The 17,945-nt window shown below is 40.5% G+C and overlaps 1 long non-coding RNA gene across 1 annotated transcript in view; it reads right to left on the bottom strand.

Annotated features, from left to right (window-relative positions):
* The window catches only part of LOC120573410, a 23,147-nt gene extending 5,202 nt beyond the window's left edge, over window positions 1–17,945 (bottom strand). Inside the window, exons 1-2 of the long non-coding RNA XR_005641715.1 lie at window positions 17,694–17,945; window positions 16,029–16,034 (exon numbers count right to left, since the gene is read on the bottom strand). This is a non-coding gene — a long non-coding RNA (uncharacterized LOC120573410). The remainder of the gene's footprint in view (window positions 1–16,028; window positions 16,035–17,693) is intronic.

Raw genomic sequence — 17,945 nt, 5'->3', positions numbered from 1 at the left:
CATCTGTTGCATGGGCAGTTTTTGCTCAGCAGCAACAAGGAGGTGGAACTGACACTGAACCTTTCATTTTTATAAGCAAAAGGCTGTGGACTACATTACCCACAGTTCCAAGCTCCAGAGAAGGATCACACCACCAACAGCATATCTACAGCACAGAAAGACTACATTACCCACAAGTCCCAGTTAAAGATCTAGCTACAATCCGTAGCTGTGGGTCTGTTATTCTTGAAGTACAGTACCCATGATTATCTGCTCCTGAACAGGAAATCAGACATGTTGCGCAAACGGTTCAAGTGGGGGCGGGACATGTCCTTACTGGTTCTTACCCACAATGCTTTGGGAGATCCAACACATATCCTGGGACTGAAGGAGGAGCTAAAATGACCGCTCTAAAGGTGGATCTAAAATGGCCGCTGCTGCTCCCACACTGGGTTTTTCAAGACTGAATATCAGGGTCATGTGAATAAATCAAATAATTATTATAATAAACATAATCATTACCGAATATCATCACACACACACACACACACACACACACACACAGACACACACACACACACACACACACACACACACACACACACACACACACACACACACACACACACACACACACACACACACACACACACACACCAGGGTTACCTGAGGTCGTCTTTTCTTTCTGAGCACTGACAGAAACACTTTATTAACTTATATCTGAATATTTATTAGCCTTTGACACACACAAACACTCACACACATGCGCACAAGCAAACACACACACACACTTACAGACACACAGACACACACATACACACAAATGCGCACACATGCAAACACACACACACACGCACACAAACACACACACACACACAGAAGGCTTATGGGTCGACATGTTGTATAATGAAATAATTAGTTATTAATTAAATTCAAATATTGAAATATTGAAATAAATTCCTTATAAAAGCTGAAATTTTCTGTCTGTTTCATATGTCCACATAAAATCTAATAAATATCCTCCAGTTGATTGTCATCGAAGTTAGCGTCCACTAATAGTTTAGTTTTTTCCGCTGACAGACTCAGATTATTATTCTAAGTGTCTGACAACATTATGGAAAGGATCCCTTAAATTAAAGAGTAATTTCAGCTGAACAGCCTGCAGACAGGAATAATTAGCCCAAACGGTGACTTTGCGCGGGTATGGAGTGCTGTGGGCTGCCAGCCTAACGGAGCTCAATCGAGCTCACAGCAGGCCGGGGTCTGTAGAGGAAGGCAGGCCGGGCAGCGAGGCAGCAACACCGGCCGCTCAACTCCGACACACAGTTTTACCAAATTTGCAATTAGCCATCCAGCTTTAAATAGTTGATTTCTCGCATAAAAAAGTCTCAGAAGTGAATTTGGTAATGAAACATTGCAGTGTCTGGAATATGAGATTCTGTCGCGTCTCTAATGTGTGTGTATTGGGGATTCGCTCAACCAATCAGCGCGTGTCTCTACGTGTGTGTACGGGGCTAAGGCTCAACCTATCAGCGCGCAGCTCATTTAAATATTCATGAGCATACCATATTTGGAAAAAAAGCTCTTGTTACAAATAGGGCCAAAACACAGGGATGCATAAGGGCCAATAAAATATCAACCAGGCCATTTTCAGCCCAACCAATGTTACATACCCCATTAGGAGACCATAAGGAACAGTGTGAAATACCCTATATAATCATTCTATCACCCCTTTAAAGGCATGACAACATATTTTTTAAATGTAAATTCGCAAGTTGATATCGATGTCAGCAAACTACTGCCTCAAGTTAACCTGATCAGCCAGACCCACATCCAGGTGTTGGGTCTGGGAACTCCCCATTGGCAGGGCTCAGTCCGAGGGGCGGGATAAACGGTTGTCTTTCAAATTCCCTCTGCACCAATAGGATAGCTCTCCAACCAATCAGAGCAACGCTAGCTGATAGATTAAACTTTAAACTCCCAACACATCTTCCTTTTTTAAGAATGACTTCAGTGCCGTTCTTTGTTCTCTTCTCAAAGAAAAGATGAACTCCAAGTCTTCCAAAGACCTCTGTTCTCCAGCAGCAGCAGCCATCTTCTTTGTTTTCAAGTAGCGGGGAATTCACGCGGAACCATCAAAACTCTGCCGTCATTATGTTAAGCCCCGCCCACCCACTCTATACACGATGTGATTGGCCTGACCAGAGTTTGGTTTTTCCATTTCGCAAGCCAACGGAGAGTTGCTAGACTGACCCTGGCTGCAAATTACATTTGTTGCCGCTAAGTTGGTATAGATTTCTGGGCTAGCCTCAAATTGCAGGAGGTTGAAAGCAACAAAAAACAAAAATATGAACCAAAATGGCCCTTACACTTTCTCTGTAGTTAGCTGTAGTGAAAAAAACAGGTCATGAAGTCTACATACATCTTAAAATGCCTTCTAGGAGAATTACCTGCTCCCTAGCAACACTAGACCACAATGCATGAAGAGAACTCCCTATATATAAGCTCTAAAAGAGACAATGATCTCCAGGTGTGTTCCTGTTAATGTAGAGGCAGAGGGTGGAGCTTTCCCTGAGGGTGAGGAGCTAGATGGTGGCATAAATAGGCCACAAGCCTACCTATCACATCTGCCCCTCCCTTAGTATCAAAGTCCCCTCGATAAACCAAAAGTGATTTAACACTAAATATAGGATGTGCCAGCACCAACACCAGGGGTGAAAACAGCTGTCAACACACTGCTAGAAGAAAGTATCTGGGAATTCACAGCCCCCACTTCTCTTTCCCTCACTGGTCCTGGGAGATGATGCAGATTTCCATTTTTCATCCTACTTGGGGCAGTAGCGTTAATTCAGTGGTGAGTGGAGCTTCTGTTGCCCTCGGCACCTGAAGAGGGGCCCTAGACACCTTGGGCGGTTGGTATACAGCCCAAGTGTGTATTACGCACTTGCCTTAAACACCAATAGTTATCTATTGAGGGGCTGGTAAAATTTGTAAATTCAGTCGCCATTTTAAGGTGGACAAAAAAGTTAATTTTGAACACCGGATGCAACTGAAAACAGACTGGGAGGAACCAGCTTCAGTATTGTCCGGTGCACCTCTCGACGCCGAGTGTAGTCATGCAAACCACCTGGTGCAGGGGCCTTCACTATGTTGTACACAACCATGGCCTCAGATTTAGAGGTACTGATCCTGAACCGCTTACACTGCTGCTTAATATCTTGTCCCATCCACCCTGATCATCGTCAGGTACATTATTTAATATTCATCCCTACTATTACTCTGTTGAAGATCACACAACATAAGTTGTAGTTTGTTCTATACTCTATATACATAATATAATATAACATAACATATGTTAACTTTTAAATAATTTAACACTTTTTTGAAATGTTGAAAATTTGAATCGCGAAATTGAACACATTCATCCCAATCACTCCTGTGTGGCGTACCTTAGGCGGAGTTTGTACCTGCATCTCCTGGTTGATGGTCAGCATCCTTCCTCACTGGACCATCTGCTGCTGATTAACAAAAATAAACTTCACCTTCATCTACCTGCAGAGAAACATAGTTTACAGTTTGTCTTGTCCTTCTGTCGCCCCTTAAATCCTCTTACAACATTTTTAAACCCCTAAAACATCCTAAAGCCCACAAATATGGAGCAACTCTCTGACTTCATAGATTTGCGAGTAACATTTACTTCACTGCATCATTGTGATGATAAAGAGGGGTGAGCCAGGAGGCAAAGCTCACTTCACTCAAAGTTGACAGAAATACATAAAACTGTCTCCTACTATTAACACTTTAATATTTTCAGCTGAACAGCCTGCAGACAGGAAACACATTTTAAGTGATAACTAAATATTTTTTAAATGTAAATGCGAACGTTGAAATCAATGTCGTAAATTTGCACGTTGAAGTAGTAGTTGTGAATTTGCACTTTGAAGTCGCTGTCGTAAATTGGAAAATACACAAGTGGAAATTCAGAAATTCGTAAGTTAATGACATTCATTCATCCCAAACACTCCTGTGTGGCATACCTTAGGGTTTGAACCCCCGTCTCCTGGTTGATGGTCAGCGTCTTTCCCCACTGGACCATCTGCTGCTGATCAGCACAATTGAATTCTAGATAAAATTGGGTGTTGTATACGGTCATAGGACACGTTGCAAATTGCACGTGCAGTGAACAGTGTAGTGCAGAGACACAGAGTTTACAGTTCATCTTGTCCTTCTGTCGCCCCTTAAAATCTCTTGAAACATCTTAAAACCTCTTAAGAAATATCCTAAGAAATAACCAATAATTATAGTTAATATATTGTAAAAGATGTATTTATCTGTTAAATAACCTGAAACCTGCTGTGAAGCCCACAGATGTGGAACAACTCTCTTAATTTGAACCTAAATTAAAACATAAATCTTTTTGGTGAATCCCTGAATGTGACAGAAAACTTGAGTACCTTGGTAGCTAAATGGTTACATAGCATGCAGCAAGACTTTAAAGTCACAGGTTCAGTTCCAGCTGCAGTCTTTTTGTTCCAATTTATTTTCTTAAAACGTAGTGGGCTAAACACTGAATCAACTGTTCCTAAAACATCAGCATGATGTCCGAATACTCTGAACTGTTGTTTTGGTGCATGTGCACAAACAACAGTAGTAATTATGGCAGAACAGTGGCTCAGTGGTTAGCACTCCTTCCTCACAGCAAGAAGGTTCTGGGTTAGAACCCAGGTTCTCACAGCCCTTTCTTTGTGGAGTTTGCATGTTCTCCCCGTGCTTGCTTGGGTTTCCTCTGGGTGATCTGGTTTCTTCCCACCATAAAGACATGCATGTGACTAAAACTACAGTTGGAAATTAGCTGACTGGCTAACACTGGTGCATTTACAGAAATGTTGATTAATGTGCATTGTCCTAATCAAATAAATAAATCTTAATTAGTGTACCTGGTACCAGATCACTCTAATCTGAAGATCGATGATTCATTTTTTAACATGTTGCTGATCAACACAAATAAATTTCACCTTCATCAACCTGCAGAGAAACAAATTTTACAGTTTGATTTTTGATTCTGTTGCCCCTTTAAACATCTTAAAGCCCAAAGATAGGGAGTAACTCTCTGACTTCATACATGCATTCAAATATTGCTTCACTTTAAAAGTCCTGACAGCTCAGCTGGCTCCAAACTCAGAAGGTTGTGAGTTCAAATCTCACCTTTTCTGTTTCATGATGAGTCTTTTATTGTGAAAGCCTTCCCTGAACTTATTAAAATGGAACAATATGTTTCTATCTTCAGCAGGTTAAAAATCGGTCTGAACTTTAAAAATTTGCTTTTTAAAATTCAAGTTTAAGTTCAATACTTTATTGCCATGTCAACATAGTTGATTGGAATTTGTCTTGGTGATAATCAGGTTTTTAAAAAAGGCAATACATATACAGCAACATACAGTACATAAAGGTCAATCACATAGACAATCATTCCTACCAGGAAAAAGCTGTAAAGACCTTGTGCTATTGCAACTTCCCATAAAGTGTCTGGTGCAGTCTATAAAGTGCATTTCAATAAGGTGCATTTAGTCCAAGTTTACTCTGTAAGGTGCCTGAGCATTAAGGAGCCTAATAGTGGCAGGGTAAGTACTGACTTGTGCCTTTTGGACCAATTAGAAGAATATTTTGGACTCCAAAACTTCTGACAGCTCAGCTGGTTAAATAACTACTTCACTCTCTGGAGGTTGTGAGCTCATATCTCACCTCTTTATGTTCAAAACTCACCTTTTCTGTTTCATGAAGGAGTCTTTTATTGTGAAAAGCCTTGCCTGAACTCATTAACACATTATGCAACATTTCTTGAAATAAACTTGCTTGTGCATTTTGGACCGTACAGAAGACTGATATGGGACTTCAAACTTGTACTTGTAGTTGCTTTAACTAGTTGTATTTCTAAAGGAAAAGGGTTGGACTCTTTTCTTCTCCGGACTTACCCAGGATGTGAAGCACTAGGAGGGGATACTCAAACCCCCGGCTGCTATTTTGGAGTTTACCCTGGTGAGCGAGAGGGTTAGGCCTTCTGCACACTGGCTGCGTGGCGTGAGCGTGGCGTTTTCTATCTCTTTCCCCACCAGAAAGGTGTCTGACGCGGCGCTGCTGCTGCTAGCCTTGTCTGGACACATGGATGTTTCCCATAAACATAAATATATACTGACCTGATTACAGCAAAGACAACGTCGGCAGTACTGGCGGCAAAATAGGCTCCAGAATATTTGAAAATCAATAATTATTATTATTTTTTTTTTTAAATTACATTTATATCTGCATTTATGTCCAAACCTCGAGACTTTCAAACATCAAAATGTCATTTATTTAGATGTATTCATGTCAAAATGACATATAAACATTAGGGATGTCAAACCATTAATTGTTTTTTAATCGCAATTAATCGTTGAATTTCTATAGTTAATCTCGATTAATCGCATGTTTTATCACATGATTAAAATTCTATTATTTTGCATTTCAGAACTGTTTTTAAGTACATATTAACAATGGAAAGCAATTCTTACCAGTGTATCTTGATTGGGAATCAAATGAATGCAAAGAAAGTGACTTTATGAACTTGACTTTAAAGGAACACGCGACTTATTGGGACTTTATCTTATTCACTGTAACCCCAGAGTTAGACTAGTCCATTCATACCCTTCTCATCTCTTATTGGGACTTTATCTTATTCACTGTAACCCCCAGAGTTAGACTAGTCCATACAGACCCTTCTCATCTCTTATTGGGACTTTACAGTGCCTTGCGAAAGTATTGGCCCCTTGAACGCCTTCGACCTTTTGCCACATTTCAGGCCTCAAACATAAAGATATAAAACTGTAATTTTTTGTGAAGAATCAACAACAAGTGGGTCCCAATTATGAAGTGGAACGAAATTCATTGGCTATTTCAAACTTTTTAACAAATAAAAACTGAAAAAGTGGGCGTGCAAAATTATTCAGCCCCTTTACTTTCAGTGCAGCAAACTCTCTCCAGAAGTTCAGTGAGGATCTCTGAATGATCCAATGTTGACCTAAATGACTAATGATGATAAATAGAATCCAGCTGTGTGTAATCAAGTCTCCGTATTAATGCACCTGCTCTGTGATAGTCTCAGAGGTCCGTGTAAAGCGCAGAGAGCATCATGAACAACAAGGAACACACCAGGCAGGTCCGAGATACTGTTGTGGAGAAGTTTATAGCCGGATTTGGATACAAAAAGATTTCCCAAGCTTTAAACATCCCAAGGAGCACTGTGCAAGCGATAATATTGAAATGGAAGGAGTGTCAGACCACTACAAATCTACGAAGACCCGGCCGTCCCTCTAAACTTTCAGCTCATACAATGAGAAGACTGATCAGAGATGCAGCCAAGAGGCCCATGATCACTCTGGATGAACTGCAGAGATCTACAGCTGAGGTGGGAGACTCTGTCCATAGGACAACAATCAGTCGTATACTGCACAAATCTGGCCTTTATGGAAGAGTGGCAAGAAGAAAGCCATTTCTTAAAGATATCCATAAAAAGTGTCGTTTAAACCTGGGAGACACCTGGGAGACACACCAAACATGTGGAAGAAGGTGCTGTGGTCAGATGAAACCAAAATCGAACTTTTTGGCAACAATGCAAAAGCGTTATGTTTGGCGAAGAAGCAACACCCTCATCACCCTGAACACACCATCCCCACTGTCAAACATGGTGGTGGCAGCATCATGGTTTGGGCCTGCTTTTCTTCAGCAGGGACAGGGAAGATGGTTAAAATTGATGGGAAGATGGATGGAGCCAAATACAGGACCATTCTGGAAGAAAACCTGATGGAGTCTGCAAAAGACCTGAGACTGGGACGGAGATTTGTCTTCCAACAAGACAATGATCCAAAACATAAAGCAAAATCTACAATGGAATGGTTCACAAATAAACATATCCAGGTGTTAGAATGGCCAAGTCAAAGTCCAGACCTGAATCCAATCGAGAATCTGTGGAAAGAACTGAAAACTGCTGTTCACAACGCCTCCATCCAACCTAACTGAGCTCGAGCGCGTTTTGCAAGGAGGAATGGGCAAAAATGTCAGTTCTCGATGTGCAAAACTGATAGAGACATACCCCAAGCGACTTACAGCTGTAATCGCAGCAAAAGGTGGCGCTACAAAGTATTAACTTAAGGGGGCTGAATAATTTTGCACGCCAATATTTCAGTTTTTTATTTGTTTAAAAGGTTTGAAATATCCAATAAATTTCGTTTTCCACTTCATGATTGTGTCCCACTTGTTGTTGATTCTTCACAAAAAATTACAGTTTTATATCTTTATGTTTGAGGCCTGAAATGTGGCAAAAGGTCGAAAAGTTCAAGGGGGCGAATACTTTCGCAAGGCACTGTATCTTATTCACTGTACCCCCAGAGTTAGACTAGTCCATACAGACCCTTCTCATCTCTTATTGGGACTTTATCTTATTCACTGTACCCCCAGAGTTAGACTAGTCCATTCATACCCTTCTCATCTCTTATTGGGACTTTATCTTATTCACTGTAACCCCCAGAGTTAGACTAGTCCATACAGACCCTTCTCATCTCTTATTGGGACTTTACAGTGCCTTGCGAAAAGTATTCGGCCCCCTTGAACGTTTCGACCTTTTGCCCATTTCAGGCCTCAAACATAAAGATATAAAACTGTAATTTTTGTGAAGAATCAACAACAAGTGGGTCCCAATTATGAAGTGGAACGAAATTCATTGGCTATTTCAAACTTTTTTAACAAATAAAAAACTGAAAAAAGTGGGCGGCAAAATTATTCAGCCCCTTTACTTTCAGTGCAGCAAACTCTCTCCAGAAGTTCAGTGAGGATCTCTGAATGATCCAATGTTGACCTAAATGACTAATGATGATAAATAGAATCCAGCTGTGTGTAATCAAGTCTCCGTATTAATGCACCTGCTCTGTGATAGTCTCAGAGGTCCGTGTAAAGCGCAGAGAGCATCATGAAGAACAAGGAACACACCAGGCAGGTCCGAGATACTGTTGTGGAGAAGTTTAAAGCCGGATTTGGATACAAAAGATTTCCCAAGCTTTTAAACATCCCAAGGAGCACTGTGCAAGCGATAATATTGAAATGGAAGGAGTGTCAGACCACTACAAATCTAACGAACACCCGTCGCCCTCTAAACTTTCAGCTCATACAATGAGAAGACTGATCAGAGATGCAGCCAAGAGGCCCATGATCACTCTGGATGAACTGCAGAGATCTACAGCTGAGGTGGGAGACTCTGTCCATAGGACAACAATCAGTCGTATACTGCACAAATCTGGCCTTTATGGAAGAGTGGCAAGAAGAAAGCCATTTCTTAAAGATATCCATAAAAAGTGTCGTTTAAACCTGGGAGACACCTGGGAGACACACCAAACATGTGGAAGAAGGTGCTGTGGTCAGATGAAACCAAAATCGAACTTTTTGGCAACAATGCAAAACGTTATGTTTGGCGTAAAAGCAACACGCCGCTCATCACCCTGAACACACCATCCCCACTGTCAAACATGGTGGTGGCAGCATCATGGTTTGGGCCTGCTTTTCTTCAGCAGGGACAGGGAAGATGGTTAAAATTGATGGGAAGATGGATGGAGCCAAATACAGGACCATTCTGGAAGAAAACCTGATGGAGTCTGCAAAAGACCTGAGACTGGGACGGAGATTTGTCTTCCAACAAGACAATGATCCAAAACATAAAGCAAAATCTACAATGGAATGGTTCACAAATAAACATATCCAGGTGTTAGAATGGCCAAGTCAAAGTCCAGACCTGAATCCAATCGAGAATCTGTGGAAAGAACTGAAAACTGCTGTTCACAAACGCTCTCCATCCAACCTCACTGAGCTCAACCGCTGTTTTGCAAGGAGGAATGGGCAAAAATGTCAGTCTCGATGTGCAAAACTGATAGAGACATACCCCAAGCGACTTACAGCTGTAATCGCAGCAAAAGGTGGCGCTACAAAGTATTAACTTAAGGGGCTGAATAATTTTGCACGCCCAATATTTCAGTTTTTATTTGTTTAAAAGGTTTGAAATATCCAATAAATTTCGTTCCACTTCATGATTGTGTCCCACTTGTTGTTGATTCTTCACAAAAAATTACAGTTTTATATCTTTATGTTTGAGGCCTGAAATGTGGCAAAAGGTCGAAAAGTTCAAGGGGCCGAATACTTTGCAAGGCACTGTATCTTATTCACTGTACTCCCCAGAGTTAGACTAGTCCATACAGACCCTTCTCATCTCTTATTGGGACTTTATCTTATTCACTGTACCCCCAGAGTTAGACTAGTCCATACATACCCTTCTCATCTCTTATTGGGACTTTATCTTATTCACTGTAACCCCAGAGTTAGACTAGTCCATACATACCCTTCTCATCTCTTATTGGGACTTTATCTTATTCACTGTAACCCCCAGAGTTAGACTAGTCCATACATACCCTTCTCATCTCTTATTGGGACTTTATCTTATTCACTGTAACCCCCAGAGTTAGACTAGTCCATACATACCCTTCTCATCTCTTATTGGGACTTTATCTTATTCACTGTAACCCCCAGAGTTAGACTAGTCCATACAGACCCTTCTCATCTCTTATTGGGACTTTATCTTATTCACTGTAACCTCCAGAGTTAGACTAGTCCATACATACCCTTCTCGTGTCCGTATGTGTTGTAACGCTGTCTGACGGTTCCACCGGTAGCTTAGCCTAGCACAGAACCTGCAGGTTACTGGTTCCAACTAGCCTACTGCTCTGAATAAGAGACAAAATAACGCCAAGGGTATGTATGGACTAGTCTAACTCTGGGGGTTACAGTGAATAAGATAAAGTCCCAATAAGAGATGAGAAGGGTATGTATGGACTAGTCTAACTCTGGGGGTTACAGTGAATAAGATAAAGTCCCAATAAGAGATGAGAAGGGTCTGTATGGACTAGTCTAACTCTGGGGGTACAGTGAATAAGATAAAGTCCCAATAAGAGATGAGAAGGGTATGTATGGACTAGTCTAACTCTGGGGGGTACAGTGAATAAGATAAAGTCCCAATAAGTTGGCGTGTTAAGATTTGTATTTGTTTATTATTTATTTACTGTAAACAAAAGAAGAAAAAAGAAAAGAAGGGTACTAAACAACAGTCAGGAACTTGTTTATTGTTAAGGCCACATGGTCAAAATTAAAGATTTAATAATAATGTAATAACTATAAAAAAATAACTTATTTTACCAGTAAAGTGCTGTTGAACAACAAAAACAACCACCAGATGGGAAAAGGGTATTTTACAATTACTGTGAATGCACCACGAGGCTACGTGTTTTAAGTGAACGCACCGTCTGTGTTGCTGCGCAGACTGTTAGGTCCCGCTGTTGGAATCCTCCACAGTGAAACACAGTCACACTTTACACTGTTTAACGTTAGCTGTCAGCATTTTAACCCTGTTTAATCCAGCTGCTAGTATGTCAGTGACTATTAATCAACTTCAACAATAATTTCATACACGTATAAAATAAGAAATATGTCACACGAACGCGCATACACAGACACACACACACACACACACAACATACACACACACAGAGACACAGAAACACACACACGAACACACATACACACAGACACACACACACACACACACACACGCACACACACACACACAGACACACAGAAAACACACACATACACACACACACAGAGACACAGAAACACACACACAGACACATACACACACACACACACACACACACACGCATACACACACACACGCGCACATATACACACACACAGACACGTACACACAGACACACACACACACACACGCATACACACACACACAGAGACACAGAAACACACAAAGAACCGTACACACACACACACACACACACACACACACACACATACACACACACACACACATACACACACACACACGCACACACATACACACACACAGACACGTACACACACACACACACACACACACACACACACACACACACACACACACACACACACACACACACACACAGAGTCTCTAACACTTTCTACATGCTGGATTTTATATATTTAAATAATATTTAAGAAAGAAAAGTTCAGTTATTGTTATTACTACACATATGGCAGGTTGATTTAATAATGTATACTCTATATTTTATCATTTTTTCTGGTTTTATTTTTGTAACCGTTAAATAATTTATTTTGAATGTGTCTTCAGTGTTACAGTAAAATACAGTTGATTTATTTTTTTAAATATCTTGACCTTAGCCTGACGTGGTCATACTCAGATTCTAGTCAGAATGTGAGTCTGAAACCGCTCCATTGGGCTGTGATTATGGGGCGTGTTCCAACCGAACCAGGAAAAAAAATGCCTCTGCATTCATTGGATAGACCTACATCCAATCAGAGCAACGGAACTCAACTCAGCTGTCAACAGAACTCAACACTGTGTATCGTCTCCATAGCAACCACCATGAATCAGGCTTCATGGTAACCTTTTTTTGGAGCACGTTTGGCTCCTAAGAAAATTTAAAAGTGATCCTAACTGTGATTACTTTTGTAGCTAATTTGTACAATAATACAATGGCGTAATGAATACAAAATGTTATGATGTGTAATGTTTCCTACTTTGAGACAGGCCTAGCCTACATTCTGTTGATTAATAAATTGTTGTCATTTTGAATATAGAGTACTGTAATGGACAACCACTACTGTCGGACTCGGCATGCATGTGAATGTAATTGCAATGTTTAACCATCATAGTGAAAAACACAGTTTTACCTAACTGCTGTAGTTACAGCAGAGTATCTCTGCAGCGGGAAGATGACGCCTCCTGATGCTGATAAAGTGACAAAACTGTTTTTCATCCGTAGCCTACTCCCGTACCGCTCACACAAGGTGTTAAAAGTAACTGTACCAAATCACAGAAGTAGACGACTGTTTAACGCAAATACGATACGTTTTTAACCAGTTATGAAACTGTCTCAATCCAATACAGATGCCATCAGCCTGCCGCACGGACAGACGGCAGTCGGAGCTCCGAAGGCTGCTCAGCAGCGGTCAGCAGCAGCTTCTTGCTGTGCCGGGGCAGCATGATCACCTGGAGAGTCCGGTACATCCCCACTCTCCAAACAGAGATCCCATTAGCACTAGCTTCACAGGGGAGCGTTTCGATCCAGTCAAATCAGTGCCTGTTGTGTGTGTAAAATATAGTGGCTGTGGATGAGAGGGAGGCTCACTGCTGAAAATCAGATGCTTTGGCACTGTTGATTTTTCTTTGGCACTGGCTAAAACCTCTTTGGGGGAGGAGGTGCTGCACAATATATTGTTTTTTATCGTCATGGCGATATCAACTGGCACAATCAACACATCGCAAAAGGCTGCAACACAATTTCAAACATTCAACAAGCAATTTGTTGCATTTTAGCAGAATACTGAAAGTAGCAGAACTGAGAACATTTTATTGTCTGTTTATTTATCTCAAGTTATATTGTTATCAAGTTATTCAACGTTATTGCATATTTTCCTCATATCGTGCAGCCCTAATAACTGTACTGAGTCCACATGGAGACTTAAGAATGAAGACCACCAGAAGTCCTCCTGGACCTGGAGATGAAGGTCCAGAGTTCAGCCTCTAGGGGGCAGCGTTGGCTTTTAAATCCCACTGTTGATGTCAGCTACCAGTCAGCGTTCTCTGAATATGACCATATCTACTTTATTACACCTGTCCATTGCAGGATTAATAAAATAAATAAATAAATAGCAGATAAATAAATAAAATTCTTTTATTTGTTTTTAAAGCCTTGAATGGCCTTGCCCCACCTTACCTCTCTGAGCTGCTGCACCCCTACACTCCTAGCTGATCTCTCAGGTCAGCTGACCAGCTGCTCCTGATGGAGCCTAAAGCCAGGCTCCAGCTCAGAGGGGATCGAGCGTTTGCCGTTGCAGCTCCAAAACTTTGGAACGGACTGCCTCTGCACATTAGACAGGGCTCCTCTCTGTCTAATTTTAAAACTCTTCTTAAAACCCACCTCTTTTCTTTGGCTTTTAACACCAGGTAGAGTGTTGATCTTATGTGTATACTTGCTTATTTTAATTGTTGTTTACTTATTTAATTTTATTTAAATTTTTATTGCATTTATCTTTATATTGGATACCTCTGTGCTTTTATTGTGTTATCTATTTATTCTGTTTTATCTTTTTGTGCAGCACTTTGGAAACCTTGTGTTTGTTAAAATCGTGCTATATATATATATATATATATATATATATATATATATATATATATATATAAATAAAGTGGATTGGATTATTGTGCAGCAACAGCAGTAAATGAACTCAACTCAGCTCTAAAACAATTGAAACTGATCATTGAAATAAAGCTGATAACTAAAGTCCAGAGATGGAGTTAGAAGTTTGATCATCTGAATCCAGACTTTATAAAGCTGCAGCACAGACACATGTTCTGATATGTTCATCATCACTTTCATCTTTTATATCAGACAATCTGCTGGTTGATACCAGAGACCAGACAGGGGGACCACTTTAAGTCTGGACTCTCATTTAATTCCTGGTAGCTGACTGGTTGTAAAGACTTTCATACATAAATTATATTTAATATAAGCAGCTGATTACTGTTGTTGGGTGAACAGGGTTTTTATAACCTCTTGTCCCAGTCATACTGCAAGGGAAAAATGTTGAAGAATCTCCCAACAAGTTAAAATCAGCTCATTCAGTGTTTCATAGTTTATATTTCCTCTTTTCATTAGAGAATATACAGTGCCTTGCGAAAGTATTCGGCCCCCTTGAACGTTTCGACCTTTTGCCACATTTCAGGCCTCAAACATAAAGATATAAAACTGTAATTTTTTGTGAAGAATCAACAACAAGTGGGTCCCAATTATGAAGTGGAACGAAATTCATTGGCTATTTCAAACTTTTTTAACAAATAAAAAACTGAAAAAGTGGGCGTGCAAAATTATTCAGCCCCTTTACTTTCAGTGCAGCAAACTCTCTCCAGAAGTTCAGTGAGGATCTCTGAATGATCCAATGTTGACCTAAATGACTAATGATGATAAATAGAATCCAACTGTGTGTAATCAAGTCTCCGTATAAATGCACCTGCTCTGTGATAGTCTCAGAGGTCCGTGTAAAGCGCAGAGAGCATCATGAAGAACAAGGAACACACCAGGCAGGTCCGAGATACTGTTGTGGAGAAGTTTAAAGCCGGATTTGGATACAAAAAGATTTCCCAAGCTTTAAACATCCCAAGGAGCACTGTGCAAGCGATAATATTGAAATGGAAGGAGTATCAGACCAATACAAATCTACGAAGACCCGGCCGTCCCTCTAAACTTTCAGCTCATACAATGAGAAGACTGATCAGAGATGCAGCCAAGAGGCCCATGATCACTCTGGATGAACTGCAGAGATCTACAGCTGAGGTGGGAGACTCTGTCCATAGGACAACAATCAGTCGTATACTGCACAAATCTGGCCTTTATGGAAGAGTGGCAAGAAGAAAGCCATTTCTTAAAGATATCCATAAAAGTGTCGTTTAAAGTTTGCCAAAAGCCACCTGGGAGACACACCAAACATGTGGAAGAAGGTGCTGTGGTCAGATGAAACCAAAATCGAACTTTTTGGCAACAATGCAAAACGTTATGTTTGGCGTAAAAGCAACACAGCTCATCACCCTGAACACACCATCCCCACTGTCAAACATGGTGGTGGCAGCATCATGGTTTGGGCCTGCTTTTCTTCAGCAGGGACAGGGAAGATGGTTAAAATTGATGGGAAGATGGATGGAGCCAAATACAGGACCATTCTGGAAGAAAACCTGATGGAGTCTGCAAAAGACCTGAGACTGGGACGGAGATTTGTCTTCCAACAAGACAATGATCCAAAACATAAAGCAAAATCTACAATGGAATGGTTCACAAATAAACATATCCAGGTGTTAGAATGGCCAAGTCAAAGTCCAGACCTGAATCCAATCGAGAATCTGTGGAAAGAACTGAAAACTGCTGTTCACAAACGCTCTCCATCCAACCTCACGGAGCTCGAGCTGTTTTGCAAGGAGGAATGGGCAAAAATGTCAGTCTCTCGATGTGCAAAACTGATAGAGACATACCCCAAGCGACTTACAGCTGTAATCGCAGCAAAAGGTGGCGCTACAAAGTATTAACTTAAGGGGGCTGAATAATTTTCGCAAATATTTCAGTTTTTTATTTGTTTAAAAGGTTTGAAATATCCAATAAATTTCGTTCCACTTCATGATTGTGTCCCACTTGTTGTTGATTCTTCACAAAAAATTACAGTTTTATATCTTTATGTTTGAGGCCTGAAATGTGGCAAAAGGTCGAAAAGTTCAAGGGGGCCGAATACTTTCGCAAGGCACTGTAATTAAGGTATAAATATATAACTGTGCTCCTAATAAGACCAACGAGTCTCTCATGTTATCCCTTCTTCTTTACTGTAGAAATTAATTAATTAACATCAGCGTTGGTTCTCATGATGTTAAAACTCCAGTTTAAAATGTAATTTTTTAACTATGATTTAATGTTCAATTAACTTCAAACCACCAATAAGGTGATGAATCAACCTCAAAGTCTTAACTTAATAAAGTTTTAAAGGCATGAAGGGTTCAGATACTTCTTAATGATTCTTAAATATGTAAAGAACTACAGAAGTATTCCATGATGGGTTTATAGTTAGTGCTAGACCTTTTAATGATTTGTAGGCATTAATTAATGTGGTCATGAGTGGAAGCTGCTGTCAATCATCATCAATGATTGACGGTGAATAAAGAAATACAGAATACAATTATAAGGGCTGTCCTTGATTAAAGTAATTTAACACTCATGATTTAAATCAGGAGAGACTTGTTTGCATTTATGCAAAAGGTTTAATGTACATGACCATAGCTGTAGAGAGTATTGGAGATTGAACTCCATTGTTATATTAATACATTTAATATAGGGGTAGGGAACCATGATATAACCCCCCGATGGAACCCAGACACCGGTGGTGGCGGAGAAGGGCCGGAAGACCAGACCGAAGGAGGCACCGGAGCTACAGCCGGAGAATCACCATGACGGGAGGTGGAAGGGGAGGAGGAGGGATGAACGCCTTTACCGAAATGACAGCTGATAGCACAGGGAGAGAAGCAGATTCAAAGCAGTGTTGTGATGTTGTGATTGGCCTATGGAATCTGTGGCTGATTCTGATTGGCTTATTGGGAAGGTGAATGCCTCCAGCGCTGATTCGATTTAGGGAGAGAACTGATTAATTGTTAGGTCTTCCTGAAATAATTTACGCTGAGCTACATTTTCTTGACTTGATTAGTTGATTTAATTAACAGATCTATAAAACTGATTTCCACCACAAAGAATAATGCAAAAGCTCTCACTTTAAATTGTGTGTTTACCAGAAATGTTCTGATATGTTTCTTGGAAATTAATCATTCAGCATGAAAAAGGATGAAACAAACTAAAGAAACTAATTGACTCATTGACTAAGAGCGAGCAGCTGTAACAAATATGAATATAAACTGTCGTTGAATAAGTTGTTATGAGAGAGTTTTCTGATCAGTTTATTAGGGTTACAAAATGTTTCACTCCAGTAAAAATATATAAATCTAACAATCACACAACCTGCCAGCCCCCAAATCATTCAGATACATATTGATTTCACACAGTAAAGAATCATATCACATGTAGATGAAGCAGAGTTCAGATGCAACTGCGATACACCAGAGTCCAGACTAAACCTGGTCCAGGACTGTCAGAGTAACACCACAGTCCTGGATCAAGTTCAGACCAGCTGAGTATCAGAGTCCAGATCATCAGAGAATCAGGAGTTGAGTCGGTCCAGCAGATGGTCCAGGGGCCTCATTTATAAAACTGTGCGTATATTCTATTCTGAAAGATTTC

This window comes from Perca fluviatilis, chromosome 14 (assembly GCF_010015445.1).
Source record: "Perca fluviatilis chromosome 14, GENO_Pfluv_1.0, whole genome shotgun sequence".
Lineage (NCBI taxonomy): Eukaryota > Metazoa > Chordata > Actinopteri > Perciformes > Percidae > Perca > Perca fluviatilis.
This window is presented reverse-complemented; position numbering and strand designations above follow the sequence as displayed.